Genomic DNA, 11,620 nt, shown 5'->3' with positions numbered 1-11,620 from the left:
ATTTCTTCACACTCAACAAGACACGGTCTTCAGAGTTCAGTTCTTCTATGCATTTCTTAAAAATAAAACCCAACACTTTTTACACCTAAATTGAGTATGGAAACAGAAATAAAGCTTGCTGAAAGGCAGGTTTGAAATTTCCTTTCAAGATTAAAGAGATTACTTGATTTACTGAAGTAATTACTCATGCTTTGCTATCTGATTTCCTCTAAAATAATCTTGTTGACAGCTCCTGCTTTATTTTTTTTCATTGTGAGGATGTGTGCACACAGAGAAGCTGAAACCTTTGGGGACAGGACAGCTCTACCTGGTTCTCCCTTCACTCCCTGTGTAACCCATTGCTGTCCAAGAGACAGGACAGGGTGGAAGTCTGTGCCTTCACAGCTGAAGGGACGACATTTTCAGGTGCTCCCCTTGCCATTTTCCCTGTTCTGAAAGGAGGGATGGAGAATGCTGCTCTAGATGGTGTCCCAAACTCTGCCATGCTATGAATGCTGTTGTCATATTTGTCAAAAAATCACTGAAATCCCTCTTTGCCACATCAATTAATTTTCTGCACTTGTTCCAAGTTAGTTGTCCAGGGATATTTTGTGATAGCAATGCCCAGCAGGCTCTGGGGCTTGCCTGGACACGGGCAGTGGCTGGGCTGTGCCCTCTGTGCCCGTGGTAGAGGCCCAGGAGGAGATGCCTGTGTCACACTGGGCATGGTTGCACTGGTCCTTTACATGCCTGACTCTGGGGACAATGTGGGAACACACCCAGGCAGATGGGGTTTTGTTTCCGTGGCTCTAAATTGCTTCCCTCAAATATTTCTGCTAGTCTGCAGAGTGCTCATGGCAAGGTGAGCCAGTGTGGCCAGAGCAAATGGCTTTAAAGACCAGAGGGAATATTTATGGTAACGTTCATGCAGCCTAATTATAACATGTGCCTACATTATCCATGACATTTTGAGTTCTCCTGGTTTATTTTCTGTTGTTTCCAGGTCCTAGTGCAAAAGCACTTTGCTGGCAGCACAGAGCTCCTGTTTTCAGGGATCCATCTGCCATTTGGAATTGTTTGATCAGACATCGAGTCAAAGACCCTTCTTTAGGTGCCAGCTTTTTTCTCTCTGCAAGCTATGATGAGCTTTTCCTTTTCTCTTATCCTCTGAGTGCTTTCATTCTTGCTACAGGGTCTTTTAAAAACTCTGCATCCATCACTGACATGTCACAAGGAATTGGAAACTTCATTGAAAGGGAAGATAATCAGCCTTATGTTGCTTGCTTATGTTTTTGGTGTGTTTTATCCTAACTAGGCAGAGCTTTTCTGAACCACTGGTGATCCCAAAGGAAATCACCTGATTCTTTCTGGTGACATAGCTGGGTAGCTTTCCTGACAGAATAAAGCCTCCCTGCTCTGTAGCTGAGCTCTCTGGAGGTAACGCTCATCCTTGCAGAGCTGGAGCTGTTCTATATTCATGGAGCTTTGAATTCATTAACTGTGAATCTGTTGTCTCGTCAAGCCTCTCCTAAGAAATGTTAAAATTCAGCCAGATGTCTGGTGTTATCTCCCTCTCGAAAAAAGAATTCAGGGAATCTTTAATCTGTGAAGCTGATAGTCAGCGAAGTTCAGTCCATTCCCATACCTGGCACTTCTTGTGGCTTTGAACAGAATTATCATGGTGGGGTCAGGCTGTTTCACTCACAAGTTTTTCACTCATAAAATGGTTCAGAGGATGTCTGTCACAGTTTATTGGTTAAACCCATGACTACACGACAGATTTGCTAGTTCTGTGAGGCTGCTCTCCTGTCACTCTTGATGGTGGAGTGATACAACTTCTGGTAGCAACTTTTATGTGTTCTTAGCAGAACACCAAGACTCCAGATTTCTGACTCTGGTTGCTCTGGATAGAGGTGTGCATTGGTAGATCTTGCTGTTTCCTTTCTCAGAACTTACAGCCAAGGGATAAAACTGTGGTAACATTTGCCAGAGGCTCTTATTCCTCAGGTTGGTAGCCCGGAAGCCTGGAAGTCTGACTCCAGCTTTCATTAACAATCTTGCAAGGTGAAGAGCCTTTTCTTCTTGTTTGTGACAGTGAACTCAGCAACTCTTGGACCCCTCACTGAAGCTGGAAACATCAGATTTCTTCCCTTCACCAACAAGCCCAAAGCCTTGGGCTTCTCCCAGTTCACTCAGACTTGTTGCACCACTGTGTGTGTGGGGAGTCCTTGCCTCTGGGGACAATGTTCTCAGCCTGCTCCTGTATCTCAGGGACAGCCAAAGAGCCCCTGGAGTTCCCTGCCAGCATCTGTGGCATTTCTAAATGGGAACCAGCAAAGGAAGTTTTCTTGGTGTCCTAATATTTTTAGTGGGGCTTTTGTTGGACATTCTATATCAATAATCCAAGCAAAAAAATATGCATGATGTAAAATCTCAGCATTTCAAAATGCTGGCATTTCCTCTTGACAATAATCCTATTTGCATCTGGGTGCCAACTGGAAATTTAGGGGAAATTTAGGTTAGATATTGGGAAGAAATTCTCCCTTGTGAGGGTGGGGAGGCCCTGGCACAGGTTTTCCATACCTGGCAGTGTCCAAGGCCAGGCTGGGGCTTGGGGCAGCCTGGGAGAGTGGAAGGTGTCCCTGACCATGGCAGGGGTGGGATGGGCTTTAAGGTCCCTCCAACCAAAACCATTCTGTGATTCCATTATTTTATTTGTGCCAGCATAACCAGCACTTCTCAGCTGCAGACTGGAAACTCCTGCATTGCAGAGCTACCAAAATCCCATGGCTTTATCATGACACTTCAATTTTCTTGCAACAGAACCTTTTTCTGAGGGGCAATAGTGGTTAAATGACTAGGAAAGATTTCCTTAGGAAATCCTGCTCCTCCAGAGCCTTTTGAGATGTTAATCTTCAACCTGTTTCCTTATTTTGGACTCCAGGCAGACACTATAAAAGCAGACTAAAAAGTGAGGGATACCTCACTTCAAAAGACATTTTCAACACCAGTGGTTGCTTATTGATTCAGCTGTTCATAAATCATTTAGAGATCCTCCTGCTGAACACAGCTCTCAGACAGGATCCCTGATGTTACTAAACTCAGCTGTACAAGCCCTCCCAGGCAATCCACCCCAACAATGCCTTGTTTGATCAAGAGTCTGCTTTAGGGTTTTTTTCAGCATGAAACCTTCATGTGTTTTCAACAGAGTTTAGGCAGAGAATCCTAGTTTTGTGTTCTGAAGTAGGTAAAGGTGGCATTCTGCTCTATTTTTATTGCAAATTACAAAACAAAATCAACCAGTGTTTAAAAGAGTGAGGTAGTTTGCCAAAAAACAACTAACACAAAAGCCTGGGAACTTGGGAAATGCAAGATATACAACCTTAATTCAGACACCTGGGCTTCTGAATTATGAAATACAAGGGTGGATGATGTGCAATCACAATGTCTATGTGCAGGGGAAAGCTGCTGCTTATCCTTAGTTCTGCCACTCCTGACTTCTGAATGCTTCAATTTGCAGCATTAGCAATTCCCTCTTCTTGAAGCATCTTATCTGTGATCCTCCACAAACTCCAAAGTTGTCTACATTTGGATAACATTTCCAGCTTCTCCATAAATTAACTTATGTAAAACATCAGGCTGCTACTGTGAAGCAGAGGGTACCAGCCTCGATAAAATGGCAAAATTTGCCATGGTGGGAACAGTGTATTTCCCACATAAACTGTTCTCTAAAAAGAGCTGAATATTTTTTTGCTGAAATTTAAGAGAAGCCTGAGGCAGACATCAGCCTGAAATGGAAAATGTCATTCAGAGCAATTAAAGTGGAGAAACCTAGAAGCAGCCAAGGCAGAGTCTTGTGGCAGGGAGTGTTGGCTGCACATCAGAGCCAGGGTCACTGCCTTGAAATGGTGTTTTAGTCCAGGGAAGGCTAAAGCCAGGGCACTGGCAGCTGCTGTGGTGTCCCTGTGCTCGGGGAAGGACTCCCCTGGCCCAGCTGGTCAGGGTGGGAGGGGGCCCTGGCTGCTGCAGGGTGGCTGGAGCTGCTCCCCTCCCCATGGGGTCCCACAGGAGGGACCTGCACAGCCTCCCAGGGAGGAGAGCCTGTGCTCAGCATCTGGGCTGAACTGGGACAGCAAGGAGAAGCAAAAGGGGATAATCAGTGACAACACAAGTTCTGGGGACGCTCAAGGTGCCACGGAAGCAGCACTACAAAAGCATCTCTGGTTTTTGTTTTTTTTAATGGGAAACTAAAGAGTGATACTGAATAATCTTCTAATGAGAGAGAGCTTGTGCAGTCTACAAGGAGATACTCTTGTTTGATTTGGTAAGTTGCACCCTAGAAACAGAATCACAGAATGACTGAGGATGGAAAATCCTCCCAGCCCAGGCAGTCCCAGCTGTTCCCATCCCCACCCTGTCCCCAGCCCAGAGCACTCAGTGCTACCTCCAGCCTTTCCTTGGACACCTCCAGGGATGGGGACTCCAAACCTCCCTGGGCAGCCCCTGCCAAGACCTGAGCTCCCTTTCCATGAGGAAATTCCTGCTGGTTCCACCCTGAGCCTCCCCTGGCCTGGGCTGAGGCCATTCCCTCTCCTCCTGTCCCTGTTCCTGGGAGCAGAGCCCAAACCCCCCAGCTGTCCCCTCCTGTCAGGAGATTCCTTCCCGTGAGTGTGGGTGGGTGCTGAAAGGCTTTAGGTCATTGCTCAGGCCTCATTGCTGTTTATTCTGTCTTTCAAAGAATTATTTTGAGAAATAATTATTTTCATTTAAGTTTGCATTTGGAAAATGCAGAATGAGAGAAAATTACAGAGGATTTACTTTTAACCCTATAGATATTGTGAATTTAAAGGACCAAAAAGCAATTAAAAGCTGTTCTAGGGAAGTCTTGTTACCTGTGCTGTGTCTAGGGCTCCTCAAGTCATTGAGCTCAAAATTATCATTGTCTCTACACTGAGCAAATAAAAAACATGACTCACTGTCAACCAAAAACATGGATCTTGCTCATACCCCTAATCATCCTCTGCTATCTGAGGTGGAAATGTGACAACCCAGTGCAAGTTTCAGAAACATTTAGAAAGTGAATATAATTGTGGGGAGCTGAAATAAATAAAGGCCTTTTCTTCCCACAGCCTTCCCAGAGACGCTTCCACCTGCTGGGTAATCACCTCCTGCCCAGCACTGCACTATGCATTGGAATAAACCCAGATATTTCATCATCTTGAGGTGTTTCCTCTGGAGAGGTGATAAATATTTTATGGCTGAGTATTTTTTAGCACCAAAGTATAATTTTTAGTATTGCTGTCAGTGTTAGATCTTTCTAAAATGGAGGAAAAAAAGAATTGTCTTTAAATAGTCTGTTACCTCCAATTAGTTATTCGGTTTTGGAGCAGCTTTTATCACCCAGTAGTGACACCTTACCAGACTTACCAACACAGGAGCTGTTCCTCTCTCCCTGCAGGTTCTCTGCTGAGTAACAGCACTGTGGAACTGGGGCTCTGCAAGGGGCAAGGAGGGGTTTCTATCCTGCTGCTTTCCGTGTTTGGAAAACATAAATGCTCCAGCAAATGTCTTTGCCTGTGCCCACCTGGGCAATGCCATGTTCAGGTGGGTACAGCCCTGGGAAGGGAGGGGTCAGTGCTGCCAAAGAAAAGCGATGTGATGCAGAATGCAAATCCCAGACTCTCAGAGTACAGACCAATGTAACTGTCAGTTCTAGCTGTTACTTCAACAACATGCATCTTTTTTTTTTTTCTTTTTTTTTTTTTTTTTTTTTTTTTTTTTTTTTTTTTAACTCCTTATTATCATCTTAATCTGGTAAATCAAAATTAAAGAGAAGGAGAAAATTGAAAAGTTGGTCTGTAAAACCAACAAATGACAAAGGAAATGTTTTGTACAGTATGTCATTAAAGGACTGTTCATAAATCTTGTCTTTAAGCAGGTTCGCTGGTCAGGCTCAGCTTGTACTTGGGACTGTGCAAGTTTCCTTTTTTTTCCTTGTTTTTTAAATGCCTCACAACTTGGAGCATCCCAAGTGCAATATTTGCAGGCTCTGGAAGTGCTGTTAAATAGAACTGTGCCCCCACCTCTGTAATAATCTTCAGTGCTCTGAATAATCCATCTCCTTCCTTTGTATCTACACTTTGCAGAGAGCTGGGGCTTCAGGGATGTTTCTCTTTAGCCATCACTCAACCAGGAAACAAGCCCTAAGCATCCAACATTTTTCTGCTTCTTTTGATTAATGCCCAGAGTTGGCTCTGTCCCTGACCTGCAATAAGGTCTGGTTAAACACAACTTCAAAATTCAGTGCCTGTGTTTTCTTTTGGGTTTGCTTGTTTTGTTCCCCCCTCTGTGAAGTATAAGTTTATACCCAGGATTATATTTCCTGAAACTGTAACTTTTGAGATATTTACAGTGAAGACTTAAAAGAAAATCCTTTGGTTTTTAGGCTATGATTTGTGGGTGAGTCTAACAAGTGATTGAGCTGCATTTTGAGGCTGTGAAAATGAACCAGAAACCAGCCTAAAATACAATTCAGCATTTTATCTTTGCAGGATATTTCCTCCTCAACAGTTAATTTTGCTATGGTGTTTATTTGCAATGCATTTTTGAAGCTGTCCTTACAGCCAGGCATGTTTAACTCCCGGGATGGGGAATTCTGAGGCTGTGCAGGGTAATGACAACGTCGTTTCCAAGGCACTCTAAATGCCGTGGAAGATAACTCAAGCAGATATTAGTTCCCCACTGTGCTCAGTTGTTCCACAGCAGCTAATTAAAAGGCAGTTGACATGCACATAAGACAAGCAATGCTTGTTGGAGTCCTTAGCAAGCTGAAAAATAATCTAATAACCCCAGAATTAATTTAAGCTCAAATGTTTTTGTTGCAAATGGTTAATAGGATGATGGTTGAACTGGTGAGCTCCGACACTTTTCTACATGAAGTAGCACATGACCAGTTTAACTTTTCTGCCATGTAATAAAATTATACAAATCTGAATTATGCACATTTTCTCAAGTTCCTAGACATCATTAAATACTAGGGGATTAAAAACTTGTATAAATTAATCAATGCACTATAATCCTAAAAATTATAAAATGAGCCCTTGAGGAAGTAATGTAATACTGGCTTTTTAATTAGCACGACAGCAGAGATTCATTGTTCTCTAATCTAAGTCTTGTGTTTATTAACTGTATTATCAGCTGGAAGTGGCAAAGCCCCTGGTGGTGCTGCTCTTTGGGAGTGGGTGGTGGGTGCTGATGATATTTATCCTTACTTGCAGGAGCAGATCACTCTCTGTTGATCCCTGGGCCTGTTCTATCAAAATCCCCCATACCAATTCTTATTGGAGCCAGAGACCCTGCTGATTGCTCAGAGAATCAGTGCAATGTGGTCTGGAAATGTTAATTTGGTTCCTAGAGCCAGCACTAGGTATAGTGAGGTTTTGGAACTGCTTCTGTTGCCTGGAATAAAGAACAAAAGCTTTCCAAACACTGTTCAAATGATAATATAAAAGCAGGTTTTTAGCTGAAGGCCTTCATGGTGAATAATATGGTGATATGCACGTGACACAGTATTTCTGCAATTTTTAGAAGGTTACTCGATTAGTTATCTCTCAAATATTGCCCAGTTAGAAGAGCAGTTGCTTAGGTGATTTCCTCCTGGGTTCTGCCCCATTGGAGCCCTACCCCTGATCTTTTACCCCCTTTTACCCCTTACCTATTTTATTGTCTCTACAATGTATGGTGCAAAACAAAGTGTCCTTGCTAGACTGAAGGCAAGGCCAAACAGAATTTCAAGAATGTATTAGTAAGGGTTTGTTAAACTATGGGAGAGGGCAGGAAAAGTGTTACGAGTTATAACCATGTATTAACAGTCCACAAAGTTACAAATATAGGAAAAACACATAAAAAGATAAAAATCTTTAGACATCACTTCCTGTGTCATTTGACATGCCTTATGCTTTCAAGACACAAACACATTTTCATATACAACCATATTTGAAAGTCTTCATTCATATTCTCCCTTCAGCTTCGTCCTACAGGCAGTTGTCATGGTCATGGTTGTGGGAATAAAAAGTGCTGCCTGCTATTACACAGGGCTGCTTCTGATAATGTTCAACATCAGTGAATCATCCAAGCTCTTAATTCTGTCATGCCAGACCTGTCAATAAACTGAGTGACAAAATTTGGTGACGTTAACCTTCAGGTGTCAGAGACCACAGGAAAAAAAAATAGCAGCAAATTTCACTGTTGTTCATCTGAAAACATAAAACCACTTTGATTTTCCAATGGTTACTTTGAAAAACACAGTACATAGCCAACAAACAAAAGACCTTGAAGAATATCTACGGCACAAAACCTGCTATGTGACAAATTAATGGGGAAATTTGAGACAGATTTATAAATTCATCCTTCCAGTTTCAAAGTCAATCTCACTTTTTGTTTTGCTAATCTAAAGCTTGAGTCCAGACATTCCACTCCACCCAGGTGAACCAGCCTGGGCTGTGTTCTGCACCTGAATGGCCAAGGTACAACCACTGAACCTCACTGGTGCCTCTGGCAATTCTGAACTTGCTTCACTTCCAGAATGTTGCCTTGGTGCACTTATTTCACCTTAGAGTTTGTGATTGTCTAGAGACTCGAGTTGTCTAAAGCATGTACTTTGGTGGTGTGGGAATCCCACTTTGTAAATTTACCTTAATCTGCATCAGAGAATTTAATTTCCAAGCACCTGGAGACTTGCACACAGTGGGGTTGGCAGTGGGATTTACCTGGCTGGTCAGGGAGCATTGCCTGAGACTGTCCCTCATTTCAGAAGGGAAAAAAAAAACAAAAGAAAAAGAGGAAATTTAACTCCATCTTTGGCAAATTTCCCCAACATTGTCTGTGCTCATGGAAACACACAAGGGAGAGCAGAGATCTGAGCATCTTTCCATGTAGTTCCTGTGGAGCTGCTGGAAGAGAGACAAGTTTCCTGTGCAGAACAGGATGGCAACAAAGACTGTGGGCCTTTTGTTTCCACTCTGTATTTTTTAGAACTCTAAAGAAAAAAAAAAATCAATCGAATTTGAATAGTCCACCAGTATCCAAGGCTTTTCCATGCATTATTTATTATCCCAGTCCTCAGCTGGAATAAATAAGCCTGCTCACACTGATGCTGGCTGTGGGTTTGCTCACTTGCATCCTCCATCTGGGCAGTGGACCCATGCTTTCATAATAAAGAAGCATTTCTCTTTTTCTTCCTTCCTTTCTTGCTTCCTGTTGGAGCATTAAAATAATTCAGTGTAAGCAAACTATCCCCAGGATATCCAAGAATTCCATTGTTATGTCTTCTTCTGTTTCTGTTTACATTTGCTGTAAATAACCTTTTGCATTAATAAAGGAAGGCTCACAGTTAGGGGAAACATTCACTAGAAGCTTATTTCTGATTCCCCCGAATTTCTAGAATTACATTGTGTTATGAGAGGCAGCTACTTAAATATTCTTTCCTTTTCAATAGGATTTTCAGCAATTTTAAAAAAAATCTAATGCTGTTTATATTTTATTCACAGAGGCTAATATTCATATTAGATCTCTTTTATGTTCAAGTACTTCAGGGGATAAGGCAGCACCAAGTTTTGAACTACAGAACTAGATTTGGAATATAAAAATGCACCTCTTATTATGAAGTGATTGCTAGGAGAGCACTGGAAGGAAACCCAAATTATGATTTTTGGTTTTCTATATTCCAAAATAGCCTTACTCAACTGTTTTTTTACATTAACATGAAACATTGCTTCTGGGCTCCTCACTTGTATTCTGTGTTTCAGGTCAATGCATTTTGAAGCAGATGGAGCAGTAATTCATGAAAAATAGTGTTTAGGAAAGAAAAGGTAAGTCAATTTTACAGACACTGTAGTGTCTATAAATGTCTGACTCGCACTGGAAAGGGGAAGGGATCAGAGTTGCTCCACAGCTGTCTAATTTATTTATAGGGAAAAGGGGCCAACACCACAGCTGCCAGATCCCAGACACGACACCCCTCCTCTGTGCATTTCCTGGTTCTTCCTCCATCTAATAGATCAAATATTTGTAAATCCAATCAAATATCTTGGTTTTAACAACATTTCATGGGCTCTTCCCACCATTTAGCCCTTGACTAAAATCCTGTAAGCTGCTGGAAGGTGCATTCCCTGGAACAGCCATCACACAGGAGAGGGGCAGAGCAGTCCCACCACCCATCGGCGGTGCATTCTGAGGTCTGTCTCTGAATGCTCACAGCTTCTGACAGCTGGAGAGGAACAGAAGTGCCTGAATTCCACATGTCCTGTCGATACAGGTGGAATTCCAGGTGCCAAAGAGCCTCTATATTAGATTAACACCAGTGCCTGAAAAAACAAGTGACTGAAAATCATTTAGAAGAAGGAAGTTTGTCTTTCACAATTCTTGAGGAAAAATTGTTTAGTACGAGCAATTCCTTGGTGTGAAATTTAATTCCCTCAGTTCTACCCAGCTTGCCCCCAGCATAAAAGTGTTGGAGAACTTTCCATGAGCATTTGGAGTAGTGCTTGTCCTCCACTCAATCTGCTGCTGTTTCTTTATCTTCCTTTTAAATACCTCTTCATGGTAAAGGCCTGTGGATAGAAGTTTAGCAAAATATCAGAAAAAATATTGCTTTAATTAGTATATGTTATTTATTTCTTCATGAAATGACTTGGAATCTGAAGGGTGGACATGCAGAGTTTTTGGGATGGATGTGCTGCCACCCAGCAGACGTGGCACACTCCAGAGGATGGAGCTGTAAGGGACAAAGGATGACTGCAGCATCCTCTGTCTTCTGTGGGCAGTCTGGGTAGGAGAGGTGGGAGCAGTTTTAAGGAAACTACACAGGTAAATGGAGCCTTCCCTTCCCTTCCCTTCCCTTCCCTTCCCTTCCCTTCCCTTCCCTTCCCTTCCCTTCCCTTCCCTTCCCTTCCCTTCCCTTCCCTTCCCTTCCCTTCCCTTCCCTTCCCTTCCCTTCCCTTCCCTTCCCTTCCCTTCCCTTCCCTTCCCTTCCCTTCCCTTCCCTTCCCTTCCCTTCCCTTCCCGCACCTTCCCTTCCCGCACCTTCCCTTCCCGCACCTTCCCGCACCTTCCCGCACCTTCCCGCACCTTCCCGCACCTTCCCGCACCTTCCCTGGGAGCTCTCAGCTGGGACAACACGTGGGAAAGTTTCATTTGCAGATTTCAAAAACCTGCTTGCAATTTCTGCCTGCAACCCCACCCAGAGGATAATTTGACTCCCTGGCTCTCTTCCAAGCCAATAACGCTGACCAAATTATTTTGAACATGCAGATGGCAACAAAAGGGCACCAGGTGCTGTTTTATTGTAATAAAGATGTGCAAACCTTTGCATCACACCGGATTATTTATCCACATGAATCATCAGGATGCTCAGCTTCCTCCCCTGCTTTAGTAAATGTTGAATAAGAGGCATCAGCTGTTTCCAGAGTGTGCCCTTCTGTATGTGCCACAGATATTTTGCTTTGGGCTTCTCTTCCCCACTTTGACCCATGGAGGCTTTCAGGGGATCTTCCCTTTGATTTAAATGATTACTGAGCGATTGGAAGCCCAGATGTTCAGTGCCTTAATTGCAGAGTGTTAGCCTATAAAAGAGAGTAGGCAG

Source organism: Prinia subflava, chromosome 13, assembly GCF_021018805.1.
Source record: "Prinia subflava isolate CZ2003 ecotype Zambia chromosome 13, Cam_Psub_1.2, whole genome shotgun sequence".
NCBI lineage: Eukaryota > Metazoa > Chordata > Aves > Passeriformes > Cisticolidae > Prinia > Prinia subflava.
This window is presented reverse-complemented; position numbering follows the sequence as displayed.